At 38.4% G+C, this 14,916-nt stretch overlaps 1 protein-coding gene and 2 long non-coding RNA genes across 4 annotated transcripts in view; 2 read left to right on the top strand and 1 right to left on the bottom strand.

Moving 5' to 3' along the window:
• The window catches only part of LOC127370618 (tripartite motif-containing protein 16-like), a 44,522-nt gene that overhangs the window by 2,634 nt on the left and 26,972 nt on the right, over window positions 1-14,916 (top strand). The gene's annotated exons all lie outside the window — the stretch shown is intronic.
• Window positions 6,713-8,683, bottom strand: LOC127370624 (uncharacterized). Of its 2 annotated transcripts, none has more exons than XR_007886251.1 (3): window positions 8,607-8,683; window positions 7,158-7,252; window positions 6,713-7,074 (listed from the first exon to the last, which is right to left on the bottom strand). It is a non-coding gene; the product is annotated as an uncharacterized LOC127370624 (long non-coding RNA). The 2 variants fall into 2 exon arrangements; XR_007886250.1 differs by having other exon boundaries at window positions 7,158-7,478; window positions 8,607-8,677.
• LOC127370629 (uncharacterized) lies at window positions 8,726-10,352 on the top strand. Its single transcript, XR_007886256.1, has 3 exons — window positions 8,726-8,783; window positions 9,825-10,217; window positions 10,325-10,352. It is a non-coding gene; the product is annotated as an uncharacterized LOC127370629 (long non-coding RNA).

Genomic DNA, 14,916 nt, shown 5'->3' with positions numbered 1-14,916 from the left:
ATTTATTGGCATTTCAGATTTGTTTCTTACTGTGGCTGTATATTTTTATTCCATATATGAAAATACTTTATGTGTCTTATTTCAACTAAAAGAACCACCACTTGTAGAAATGATGCACTTTCCATCTTTTTGAGTTGTTATAGAGCTACTGATGAGCCTTAAGTATCTGAAATTCAGATTCATTTGTGGAAATTGGAAAAAATTCAAATGATCTATCCAAAAACATTTCCTGTGATCATTTTCTTCCACATGCTTCATAAGGACCATCACCTTGTTTGGATCCCTTTCTTTCTAATCCCCTCGTCTATATTTTGCTCATAATTTGATATGAAGCCTCATTGTTCTCTATTCTGATTCCGTTTACACTGTTTCAATTTGGATTCTGCATTATTCTTGATGCATATGACACAGCTCTCTCTCAACAACGTGAATCTAGACCAGCAATGCTCTTGGAGGAGAGGAACAGAATCACAGCGGCAAAAATGCAGGATTTTCTTCATTTAAGATTTAACACATGTGGAAATGGGTGTAATGTTTTAGATCAGAGCCATATTTTCAAATATTATCCAAAATACATTGGTTTGACAGTGGTACAGTTCATTTTGGTTACATGATCCTCTAGTTTTAATGTAGTATTTCTTGTAGTATTCTGTAGTTTTAATGTATTATTTTGTCTTTGTGTTTTTGTCCTTAAGCCCAAAGCAACAACTTTGTACAGTTGACACAGTGCCATCTCAAACAGCAACTACAGCAAGCTGTGTCACAAGAAAAGCCATCTGGCTATTCAGGTAAAAACAAAATTGTGTAGTGCTTTGCAATTCATAAGTTGTAAGAGGTTTACCATCATCACAGAATATACATACTATTCCAAATGAAAATGAAGCAGAATATGTACTATGCACCTGAACATGGATTCACATATATTTTACAGGATATCAGCAGAGAGGAAGTTCAAGAGGACCAGGCTGAGCAAGTCCTGAGGATCTGTGTCTTCCACACAAGTGAAGAAGATGAAGGTGCATCCGACACTGATGTGTCCATTGTTATTGAAGGGACTGAGGTACTTGACAACTATGGAAGTGTTACAAAGGCCTGTCTCCTGCTCATGAGCATCATTTATGCCATGAATTTGAGTTACCCCCCAAAAACAAAGTACACTTTGGAAGTTTTTCAAAAGCTTCTTCTAGAGCTTGATGTCCTTAAGCTGTCCCCGAAAATCCTGTCTCTGCGAAACAAACTTGAGTCTGAGTGCACATGTATACGGCACAGTTGTTAATGTGGCTATTTGTCTATTTTCTTATTTTTCTCTCGTTTTAATGATGTCATTTTTATTTGAACTTGTTGCACTGTATTAAATACTGTATGTGGCCATGTGGAGTGGCTACGTTTTGGGGACAAAAGAAAAGAAGTTAGATCAGCATTTTCAAGTTAAACCAGAGGTTCTCAACTGGTGGCTCGTGGGGCCATTTTTAATGGGTCACGGATGTGAGTGTGGGCATGAAAAGAGCGAGGGGCCAAATATCGCACTTTTTAGTGTCAAGATGCTCTGCTTTTTGTAGGATATTACTCATGATACAGAAACAGATGGGCTTTAGAACCTCAGAGCAAAACACTGTTCTTTAAGATAAAAAGGAATAGTAAGCATGTCTTTTAAGATGCACCAGCATGTCAAATGTTTTCCAGAGTTTAAGGTTAAAAAGCCTCTCCAAACGATAGGCTACGTATGCTCTATGCAAACAGTTCCTGAACTTGTCCTTGTGCCTTTAACAAGCTACCTCAAACCCATTTTAGCCACCCTAAGATGAAATTTCTGTCATCGTCTACTCACCCCGATGCCGATAGAAGGACTCATCATGCTCTTCTGGGAGTTTGCCGAGATGTTTGTTTCTCACAAAACTGCATTGAACGGCAACTTGGCTTCAAACATCCAAAAAATGTCTCCATATTGCTCATCTGAAGTAATCCAAGTGTCCTGCAGCTTACACATTCCTAGATGTTTTGAAAAACAGAACAAAATTGTGTTTTGGCTTTGTTTGCTCTGCTTTGCTTCCACTGTGGTGCTGCGTGAACACGGATGGGCTAGCTGGAAGTTAGTAGTGTGTAAGTTTGTGTGCGGCGTTGGAAGGAGCACGCATTGGAAGAGCAGCAGAGCAAACACAGCTGAAAACACAAGTTTGTTATGTTTTGTACAAACGTCTTGGCATGTGTGAGCTACAGGACACTTGGATTACCTCAGACAAGCAGTATGGAGACATTTTATTGATTATTGATGTATTTTTGGACTTTTGATGCTAAGATACCGCTCACTGCAGTTGAGTGGAAAAAAGGTCTCTCAAACTCGCAGAAGAACACGGATGTTAACAAAACTTCACCAATCCTTCTATTGACAAAGGGGTGAGTAAATAATAACAAAAAAATCATCTTAGGGTGAACTATACCTTGTTGTTGTTTTTGCCATGCAAACTTGCTGGAAAATGTTTTATTGAAAAAAAATATTTTTCACTTAAGAAAAATAAATGGGTTGTTAAATTAAACAGTTTTTTTTTTAAAGTCATTGTTTCAATAAACAAAAACATTAAGAACAAATTTAGGCAATTTAAACTGCAGAAAAATGATGTAAAATGTTGTGTAAATGTTACTTAAATATAGTCCATAAATAAAAGTTAGACAAAGTATTTAAAAATGACCTTGAAAAGCCATTGGTTTTAGGTGAGATTGTTCAGTTTGAAGCAGTCAGAGTTGAAGTAAAACGTACAAAGAATGAGAGAGTAAAATTCAATAACCATATTAATAAACATCAGTAAATTACCTGAGGTTTGCTAGTAAAAGAGACTTATATCTGCGAGTAAAGTTTACTTGAAGATTGCCCTTGTAGAATTTACTTACAATTTCTAAGTGCAAAAACTTTCCTAGGTTTTTCCAAGTAAATATCACTCCAAATGTTTTTCAGTGTAGAGGTTATCACTGCTCATGATGGCTTTTGTTTAGCTGATCTGACATTTCTCTGCTCTCTAAATACATATTATATATATATATTATATTTGTGTTGATGTATTTGTATGTTGTTGTTTCTCTTTCACTGCATAGATCCTTAAATTTAAAGCAGCAGACCTTCCTTTATTGTAGATAGTTTGTTCTTATCATTTTCTTAAGAAATCTGTAATTACATTTATTACATTATTTTAACATTACAATTTGCTAGAGGACATTTGTAGTTGTTGTCTATGTACAAATGAGGAAATGTGAGGTGTTACACAAATGTAATCAACATGATCATAATCAATAAAGAGATAAACAGCTGCTGTGCTCAAGAGGTTTGTATTTGATCCTCAATTTGAAACAAAGAAATGCATCTAAAAGAGTGGTGATCAGGGTTCCTGTAACTGTGATTGATTTACTGCAGCATCACAGGTAAAGTTACTCCACCTTTGTCCAGTACTGAAGTATTAAGCATCAATGACAACGTCAGATTGATTTAGTAAATCAAGCATCAAACTATTTTAAACACAGCCTCCTGTAGCTTCAGTTACTAGCTGAGTAAAAAGTAAAGCACTCTGTGTGGGTCCACATTTACATGAAGCACCGAGGGAGCTCATTGGATTAAAAAAGTCCGTTTCAATTTAAAGTGTGAGCCGCTGTGAGGTGGAAGAACTGCCTTTATGAGTGGAAGTGAAGCTGTGGCTAACTGTGGGGGGAAACTGAGACTCTTGTGAGGGTAAAGAGCAGCAGGTCGGTGACTTTGTGCTGATTTTATACTTAAATATCTCAGTGGTCCCTGAAGGCAACAGTCTGTGTGTTCATTTAGTCACAAAGCAGAATGTGATAATAAAATGTTGTCTTATAGATCAGCTGTGATTCTGATAACATGCTCTTCTACTGCTACTACCTTTACTACGACTACTGTATGACTGCACATCATTTTTATTACAGTAATAATGATCAATATTATGTATCTGTCACTTTGACCAAGTGGCCAGTGACATTAAAGAATAGTAGTTTCCCAGCATGCTCTGTGTTGTGCTGCTGCTGCTGTTTCTGTTGTGTTTGACTGGTCCTCGCTCAGAGGCCGAGGTGCGTTCACTGACCTGGTTCAATGATAACAGCAGTGATGACTGATTCACTGATGTCTGTCTGTGTGTGTCTGGCTCCACCTGCTGTTTCTTATTTTAATTACAGAGGACAATCTACACTGAGGAACTTGTGCACTCTTTTTATTATTTCCCTTCACTACAAAGAGTCTCTGTGATACAACATTGATATGGTGAGATACTGCAGTACTACTTCTTGTCAAACACTATCAGTACACTGCACCAAGTATCTATGTTTCTATTGCACACATGCTCTCAATCTGTGCTTGGACCCCCTTTCTATCATTGAGTAAACTAAGTGACATATTTTATGGATCATTCATGTTATATTCAATGCATAACAGTAAGAGTACAGAACAACTGATACACGGTACAATAACCACAGTGAACACAATAACTGCAGGAAGTTTGTGTAAAATGAGCAGTTTGGAGGAATTTGGAGCAAATTATTTCCTTAATTTAAGAGATGAGTTTTCCTGATACTTTTATGAACTTTTTATACAATCCTCTGTCTGTATTTAGTATTTTATTGATTTTTAACTGTCAATTAATAGACTTTTGTTTAACAAATTCAGTGTTTTCTTCTCCCTGATGCCACTGTTCTATCAGCTCTTTGGGTGTTTTAACTGCGTAGACTACTTTTCTAATGCAGGACGAGGCCATTTAGCAGAGATATTTGAACCAGTAGCCTCAAATCCCCAAATAGTATTTTCAACATAAGAGTTGAATAATAATTGTAATCTCTTCTCTACAATCTTTTCCCACGTGACCTGAATGCAGCATCAGACTGTGACTCCTGTGAGCACACTGACAAAGGAAGATACACAAGAGGGCGCCTTCATCCTGCTAACCAGGGATGTAATGGAGGTTAAAGCACCTCAACTCACTTTGTCTCCACTTTTAGTTCAGAACATGTTTTTATGACAATAAAAGATTTATAGTAAAAGTTCATTGTGTCATACATGGTGACAAACGGTGTCCAACCAGTAAAAGTGCAGATACAATCTCTGTGTGGCTTCTTTAAAAATAGATTCAGTTCTCTGTGTGAAGTTAAGGTGGCCATCAATCACAGTTCCAACATATTTCAAACTACTGACAGTTTCTACAGTGGATCCAGTGAGCAGAGCCGGTCCTGACCTCCCTGGGGCCCGGAGCTAAATTCTGCCAGGGGGCCCTCCTTCCTGACCCGTAAACCCTGTTAACTATTTGCCACACAGTCCCTCAGTGCTCCCACTACAATTGGGTTGTTTGCTCCATCTTTCAGAGTGAGAATCAGTAGATCTATACAGAACAGAATGAGGAATAAACAAACTATATTTATTCAATAGAATATGTTCTATAGAATATTAATGGAATATTAACACTGTAGACAATATATATGTAGAATATAATACAAATATATATACTGTTTTTAATTCATCTTTAGTGTTCTCCAATGTCGGTAAATATTATTATAACACTGATCCTGGATCAGCATTTAAATGTACCTTTGAGTTTATTGTAAGGTATTCTTATTATACTGCAGTGGAGAACAGAGTGACACATCTCAAACCATCATGGACACAAAAATACTAATCTTGATCTCATGAATTAAGACTTTCTACTTCACTTGTTGAATATTGTAACTGTGTTATCTTGTGACCAGTTAAAGTCATCAGAAATCAGTATTCAGCAGCTTATTTTAAACTAAAATAAAGAATCTCCAGAGTATACCCTCTTGCCGCTTTGTATTGTCTCGGCTCACGCCTCCTTCTCAGCTTTTTACCCCCTAACCAGTTTGTGTTAAGACTGAGCTCGTGAACACACATGCAGACACTCCAGGAGACAGGGACTTAATAGGAAACTAGTGTTTATTGAAAAGAGGGGGAGAGGGAGTGCAGACCTGGGGAAGCTTGGGCTGGTGGGTGTGAACCTGGGGCTGAGGGTTGGACTGGAAGCTGGAACCTGTCTGCACTCAGGCAACCACACACACATACAGTTAGAGAGAGGGAGAGAGACACTCGGGGAGTGGCAGCAGGTTAGATAGACTGAATCATCATAGTTTGTATCTCTCACTGTAACCATGGTTTGTGAACTTAATAACAACCACAATGAATCCCAAATGTGTGATTTGACACAACAGAACTGCTTTGTGTAACCTGTAAAAACACATCTGACATCCTTTCATAAGATAACTCATGTATGACGACAACAAGTCAGAAATGAGACATTTGACAGCATAAATATTAGACTTGGGCAGGTGGTGCCTGATTCCTTTCAAATGAGCATTAAACTGCTCTGCCAGCTGGCTGTTGATGATAGTGTGCTGCAGATCGCTGTCAGCGTTATACAACACTTCAACCAGCACACAGTAAAAGTACAGCATTGCTGACCAATGTGGTTCTTCCAGTGGAGCCGGTCTAGGAGGAACCAACTGTGTTTAAAGAATGCTGGAGCACAGTTCAGTGCAAAGCTGTGCAGTAGGGCTGAGGGAGTGCTCGGCTGACATGAGAAGAGATAATTTACTTTTAACGAGTATCAAACGTGTAAAATGTGTCTGTATTTCAGAAAATATAGCAACTTTTATTTAAAAAAAACTGTAAATAGTTCTGTGACTCTAGTGAGACAAAAACATTGGTCTGATCTAAATTCTGAGGATGTTCTTGAGTTTTCTTTTATTATTTTAACACAAGAAACAAAATACAGAACAACAGGACAAAGACAGAAAGAATGTGTACAGAACAGAAGAGTAAAGACAGACATTTGTCAGAAAATAAAAGAACAACGTGGGTGTTAGTGGCTCTGTGGTTTGCTGATATGGGACGGTTAGGGTTTGTGCGTGCGTTCAAACTCTCAGTCTGGGTGGCACAAAAAGACTCTGAGGAGGGTGGCTGTTTGTTGGGGATTGACAGTCAGAATATGTTGTGTTATTGGTTGAGAGAGGAAAGTGAGGTGACCCGGCGTACCTTCCCCGTGCTGCACCCTCAGGAAGGAACAGTCACAGCTCCTTGGATGAAACACAAGAGATGAGGCAGTGCACCACCAAATAAAACTCTAAATGAAAGGTGAAATAGAAACTGAAAAGCTTACCATGAATGCAGAGCGGTGTACAACCGAGGAGCATCCTTTCTTCATGTCCTTGCCCTCTCTTTCCCCCTCTGCTCTGCCTCATACAGCCCTTGGACCTGCAGGGGAGGAAGGAAGAGAAAGTAGATTCCATCAGGAAGCTGGTTGGTTTCCTCCTCTCCATGCTCCTCCTCAGTGAATGGTGGACACAGTGCTCTCATCACATCAGACACTTGTATAATATTGTCCATTGTCAGGAGGGTCTGTGCAGTGTGGTCCACCTCAGGTTTTTGGTGGAGAAAAGTAGATGCCAGATGGCCTTGGCCATCTCCAGTGTGTCCCTCCCTGTCCATGCAAAGGAAAAGGGGGGAAAGGACACTGAAAAAAACAACTGGTAAGATTTACTTAATATAATCTCTGTAACAATGTTTAAGTAAATATTACTGCTGAAATATCAAGTACAACTCAGTTGCCAGTATCAAGTCAAATTTACTCACCACTCAACTAAACTTTAGTAAAAATATAAAGTAAATGTTGTTTAATTATTTCTACATTACAAGTTATATTTAGTTTAACTGAGTAAAGTCAATTATATATTTTCATATACGAGACATTGCTGTCATAAAAATATAAAGTAAATCTTATATATCAGTGATATTTACTGTGATGAAGTCAATAAGTACATTTTATTACATTTATTCTGTTTGACATTTTAAATTCCTTCTATGTCTGCAGATATATTATTCACTACAATTATGTAAATGTGATTTTGTTTTGATGAATTTGACCAAATCAATGTAATCATTTTCTCTATGCATATACTTTTACCACAAAGCAGCAACTGAAATACAATATATAATGAAATGTTTTATTTTGTTATTAACACCAATGAATCACTAACATTAACATTAAAATTGAAATGTACAATTCAACTGTGTAACATGCATTCAAAGTGAAGCAGCAGCCAAAAATATAACATGGCATTAATGAGAAACACATGCATATTCCCATTGATATGCTCTTGCTCTGTTGAAAACGTTTGGAAAAAAATGAAATAAAAATATCATTGTAATTACAGTATACACTGCATTTCTTTAGTTTTCTCCCCAAGATACATAAAGAACAATAAAAGGCCATATCACATGACAAGAAGAAGGTGCTTTTTTAAATATTCAGTTAAAACCTTACAACAGTGCAAATTCACACTTTCAATTCTACTTTACTCTGATGATTCTGACATATGTGAGAAGCACAAGGTAACATGTATCTACTGGGTGTTGGCTGATGTTCCCTCTATGAAGGTGTACATCATCAATGTATGTAGTTGTTTTGTATAAGGCAGATGATGTTAAGAAATGGAGTTATCCTTGAGTGAGAGGATTTGTGCTGTGTGTGCATTCATATTGGGAAGAGTGCGTGTGGTAAAAAAAGGGAGACAGAGCAGAGAAAAAGCACAATTTTTACCAAACACACCTGACTCAGTTTGTCCAAGAATGGCCTCAGCTTGGTCCCCACGACTCCTCCCTTGGTCTTCATCAGACCGTTTCCCATTCATTCTCTATGGTAGTGCTAAACCACTACGGATGTAATGCAGAAGTCAACTACTCCTGACATTTGGATTTATTGTCTTCAAACTACAAACTTCAGAAGGTCAGTAACGTTTGTGATAAACACCAGATAAAACATTACTTATATGTACTTTGTGTCGGGGAATTTCTGAGTTTTTAGGTTGAATCACGATGTTTGTAGTTTGTCTCTGATTCATTTAAACTACAAGGCGGCAAAACTCTCTGACGTCATTACAAACAGTCGGTTTATGCTTTTGATTTTCGCGCCACACTTGGACACGTGTTGTTTCTTTACATGGTTTCTTTTGTCTTATATATTTTATTAATGTTTAATTAAGTAATTGTTTTCTTACATTTATTTCTGTTTTAATATCTTATATTATATTAAATATATCTTCAGTAGTCATTTTAAAATGTTACTCGACGTCATTGTAAATGGGGACCAGCCCTGAGTGATATTTTACTTTAAATACCTAAAGTTATATATTAAAGGTATATATTTAAGGTTTATATTTAAGGTTTATATTAAAGGTTTATATTAAAGGTATATATTTAAGGTTTATATTAAAGGTATATATTTAAGGTTTATATGAAAGGTATATATTTAAGGTTTATATTTAAGGTTTATATTTAAGCCCATCTGGTGCAGAAATTCAGAAAAAAAGTAATGATTTTGTACATTTTGGATCACTTCAGGAAAGCTCAAACATTTATAGGCTAAAATAATTTAATGTATCCTGTTTTATTGTTCTTAAAGGTCAAAAAGTTCCCCATTAGTATCTAATGTTTAAGAAGAAGTAGATGTTTAATATATAAAAATATGTTTCCCACATACTGTATGTCACAGGCCAGCATGGAAAAAGCTTTCAGTTTCTTTCCTGTGAGGATGGAAGTTGTTTTCCGTAAAGGGACCTTGAGGTTCTCTGTGTCAGGATCCAACTGAAGCAGCTTCTGAAGGACAACCCTTCTCTGCAGGACGAGTGTGCAGCTCTAAAGGAGGACACAGTTAAACTAAATGCCCTGACTGTGGTCCTTCAGAGAGGAGGGGGTGCCACAGACAACACAGAGGTGCTGGGGGGGATTACATCTTGCAGTTTAGCAAATACAAGGGGAAATCCTTCAGGTGGCTGTTGGACAATGATGTAGGCTTTACAATCTACCTCATCAACACACCCAGAAAGAAGAGGCTGCCAGAGTAAACATGACTGAGGGGCACAGCGAGGCCAGCATGGCATCTTTTGTGGGTTCTGCCCGCAGCTATGATGAAATACAATTAAAACCCAAAGCTGGAGCAGCCTCAGAGGACGAGCAGCTGGTTGGCTTTGGTTGTGGACCAGAGAGCAGCTGGAGGGAGGTGTGGGACAGGAGGGCTGACGGCTACGCTGCCTTCATCATGAGAACTAAGTGTTTTCAGGGACTCAGATGTACAGACTGCAGCAGTAGCTGATAAGGAAACAGTCGGCCTCTGTCTCCTCTTCATCAGTTCCTGCCTCAAGTGCACCTGATGAAGACACCAGTAGGTCTTCTTCATCACATGTAACATATGCTTTTTACCACAATAATGTATGTCTAATGTAGAAATACATTTTTACAGCACTGTAATTCTTTATGTTTGTGTCACAGTGATGGATGATGACGATGAGGAGCTGGGAGAGAGCGATGAAGAGCATATCACCCACCAAGGAACTGGCACAGTGTTGTAAGTACATTCTTTCTTCTACTGACTGAACATTCAGAATCACTTTAGTCTCAAACAGTGTTCTTAAACGTGACGTTTGCTGTACTGTTTCATCTGTTTGTGTGTTATTTATGCCATGTGGAAATATTAGTAATACTTCATACATTTACTGATGAATGCTTTTGTCATCCGGTTGTTGTTCTGTCCTTGTAGTCCCACCGTGCCGACAGTGAAGAGACCTGTAACCATTCCTCCTGAGCTGCAGGTTCTGGTGACAGAGGTTGCTCATCCCAACAAACTGAGTTCTTTCAGCGTGAACTTCAGCTAACCGAGCGCAGAGTGGAAGACAGAGCGGAAAAGAAGAGGAAACTGCCGGACCCTCAGCCTCGAGGAACAATGTGTCGTTTCTGTCACACAGCACTGAAGCAGGGTCCAACCAGCAGACACACACACACACACACACACACACACACACACACACACACACACAACAACTGATTAATCTGATTGATTTAGTTGTTTCCTTGTATATATTTATAATTGATTATTGGATATAAAACTGATTGATATGTTGTTTATTCTTGTTTTAGCACTCTCTAAACTGCACTGAAGACACGTGTGGACAGATTTAATAAAACAATGACTTTTAGCACAGAACTTGTTTCACTTGATTTCATCTATAAAGCTCTGGTCAGCTCATTTCCATTATGAATAATAGTATTTAATTCATCTTTGAATGCAAAAGAATATCAGTCTTTATGACAAATATAATTCACTATAATATTACGTATTATATTGATACTATAATTGTTCCATAAAATTCTCAATACATAAATACAAAAAGGATTTTCATACTTTAGACTGAAGTTATGTAGATTTGAATGTAACTTGTGACATTTTGAATAAATAGTGCAGCAGTTCAGTACCATGGACAGCGGACCATAAAATCGTGCAGTTTCATTGGCTGTCAGCGTGTTACAACTATCCACGGCTGGCCTCTCGCTGTGAGGGGACGGTGCTAACCTCTAAGCCATCACGCTGCTTCTCTGCATCCTTGTGTCTCCTTTATCCTGTTCATTCGCTTCCCACTGGAACCAGCAGAGCCAGTCGGCCCTATATGCTCACTAGACTTTATGCGTAGGAGCCTGCAAATCACGTAGGGGCCCCGTCTCCCCTCCATGTGTCAGTGGGTGTCATAACATGTGTTCATATGGGCGGGCACCAAATGAAAGTGGCACTCTCCAGCAGCAACCTGTGTGCGGACCAGTCCAGACAACCTGTGGGTGTGATGGCACTCATACTCACACATCATTTTCAAACTAGACAATGATTATTTAGTCTCTCAGTGGAGGTTCAGTTAGAGCTCTGAACTAATGCAAGATGGAAAGCAATGGATTGACACTGGATTTAAAATGTTGATTTGCTGGGCACACTGGGCCAGATGGATCCATATCTCTCAGTAAATAAGAACCATCAAATATTCAACCAAACCATGTAGTGTTTTAGTTTTTAAACGTACAGAAGGAAACCTGGGGGGTCCAGTTTGATGCAGTTAGTGTGAGACTTCCAGCCACAGGCTCACATGTACATTGAGCCAAAGCTAATTGTATAATATTGTGAGGACTGGACTCATTTACAGGCAGCAGAGCCAAAGCTAAATGTTGTATTCTCTTATTTTTCATAGAAATATAATTTGCAATTTCTTGTAGTAAATATTGACTCATATTAAGATTTTATAGAACATATTCTATTCAGTAAATATTGAATGTACCTGATTGTGTTCTGTATAGATCTACTTATTGTCAGCGACCGACAGATGGAGCAAACTGGGTTGTAGTGGGTGTTGAGTTGAGCTGCAGGCCGCGCCCCTCCCTGCCTGAGTGCATCAGGTGTGGGTGTGTCTCCCAGCCTGAAGGCAGCAGACTGAGTGCACCAGGTGTGGGTGTGTCTCTGTCAGGGACTGAGCTGGCAGGCATGAGGAGTCAAGGGTAAATGTTCACAAAAAGTAATTTTATTCACGAAAAATAATCAATTTACAAAATATACAAAATGTTCTGGGCCCATAAAAGAGGTCAACTAAACAGAACTTAACTCAGGCCACATTAACTGAACAAACTGAACATACTAAACCAACCAACCAAACTGACCTAACTAAACTTTTCTTTTTCTTTCTTTTAGATTTGTTTGGTGGCAGGCATCAAGCTTATAGGCGCATTGCCACCTACCGAACTGGAGTGTGGTACATTAGATGACCCTAACTAAACTGAGACATTGGGGAAACTTAAATAGTGGCTGATCAGGCCACTCTGACACACAGGGGGAATAGACTAAAACATAACATTTAAACAAACCATAATAACCTCAAATAATATCCAGATAATGCAGCCAAATATGAACTAAGGAAAATACTGAAATACTAAACATCAAAAAGTATAATAATCAGAAATAACTGAACTCACCAAGGAGAAAGCACGGCGTCTCCCCATGATTCCAGCCAACATGGTGTAGCCCGATTATCGGCCCAACCCCTTTCAAGCTCTCTGATTCTGCCAGCACTTCCTTTGTCAGCCATCTAAAGAGGAGGCGGGTGGCGAGCATCAGCTCAGTTGCTTTTGTTCTGTGACAAACTGGGATGTTTACTGATGTTGTTTAAAATGAACAGAAGAGACATTTGAAGTGAATATTCTAGTGAACTGTGCGCGTGGCGTCAAATTTTGAACCTTCACCATGAAAGAGGGATTTGAACTTCTGCGTACATGGTCCAATCTCAACGGAACTTCACATGTTTGATAAGAGTCCCGCCCTGAACACGTCTATGTGATAATATTCAGATATAGTGAGAGCCCGACCTAGTGCCAACAGGAGGTATCACGTTTTATACTTTCATGTTCTACTCCTCGCAGAATGATCAGATCCAGCTGAAATCTACTTATAAATCCATAGTGACAGCGCCACCTAGTGGTGAAAGGAAATGTCATTTTTATACTTTTATTTATATCTTCCCACAGATTGACCAGATCCAGCTGAAATTCTGTCAGCGGTCCCTTAGGACGATGCCAATGACATCTTATGAATGTTAAGGATTTGCTTGGAACGTTGTTGCCATGGCGCAGCTTTTGCGTTAACATTTGAACACTTTGGGGGTCTAAACATGCCTTAAAACTCATGAAACTTTGCACAAAATTCAGTCATGGCGAAGGCTAAGGTATTGTCTTGGTCCCATAGATGGGCATTGGAAAATGGCTTAGCCACGCCCCCAGAATCAGCCCCCAAGACAGGTACGACCAACATGTACACTGACATGTGAATATATGGAGGACTGCTCTTTCCTGTATCCATATTGTTCAATAAGCAGCAGACACAGGTTCATTCAGTTCACAATGATTCGTTGTTTCCATTCCTCTAAGGCACTGGCTCCCAGCCTTTATCCTTCAGGGACACCTTTTCTATCACTGAGTAAACTATATGTTACACATATTTCATATTATATTGAATAATAACAATAACAGCAGAGAACAGCTGATAAACTGAACAATGAACCCAAACAGTGAACACAATAACTGCAGCAAGTTTGTGTAAAACCAGAGATTTGGATGAAGTTTGAGCAGATTATTTCCTTTGAATATTGATCAGAGATCAGTTTTCCTGATATTTTAGGGAACTTTTTATACAATTCTCTGTCTGTATTATGTATTCTTTAGTTATTTAGTAGGTCGGGAGGCCTTCTTGGTTTTATGGGGTGTTAGAAAACTTTAGAAAATAAATACAGTAGACATATCTCAGCATTTTTGTTTGATTTGACTTTGAAGACCTGAACACAAACTATATTCACAGAACCTCTGATAAACAGCCTCGTCCTGCATTAAAGAAGTTCAAACAACCAAAGAGCTAAAATAAAAATATATATAACATATATATAGTCATATTGTACATATTGTTTATTTTTCTCTTTATAATATTTTTATTTTTGTGCTTTTTGACTTGAAGTCCGTGTTTCCTTTATTTATAGTTTTTAGCACTTTATGTTTATTATGTACAAAGATAACAAGGCAAACAAGGTTTTCCTGCAATGAAATCTTGCTCGCTCCTCTTAATACTTCTTTTATTTCTGGTCCCTGCTCCTTGACATACCCTCTGTCTTGTATTTGTTTTGTCAAAGCTTTGTGAAGTACGGTTGTGTACAGGGGCGGATCTAGAAAAATATTGATGGGGTGGCGAGAGGGAGGCAGGAATTTTTGAAGGGTGGCAACATATGGCAGACGTGTATATATACTGAATTTAATCACAGTTTGATGACAAATAGTATGTACACACTACAAAAGGGCACGGGCTGCCATTTACAAACTCATACAGACAAACTTAATCTCATGCAATCAATGTCTTGCATTTGAGGTTTCATGTGAAACAGTTCATATTAGGAAGAAGTGACCATACAATGTGATCTCACTTAATAGGAGATAGAAGTATGGTAACACTACTGTAGGTGGGGCATTATCACAGGAAAGGCATTAAGGTAAAACACAGGTGATGAGTGGCA

The sequence above is a fragment of the Dicentrarchus labrax genome, unplaced genomic scaffold, assembly GCF_905237075.1.
Source record: "Dicentrarchus labrax unplaced genomic scaffold, dlabrax2021, whole genome shotgun sequence".
NCBI lineage: Eukaryota > Metazoa > Chordata > Actinopteri > Moronidae > Dicentrarchus > Dicentrarchus labrax.
This window is presented reverse-complemented; position numbering and strand designations above follow the sequence as displayed.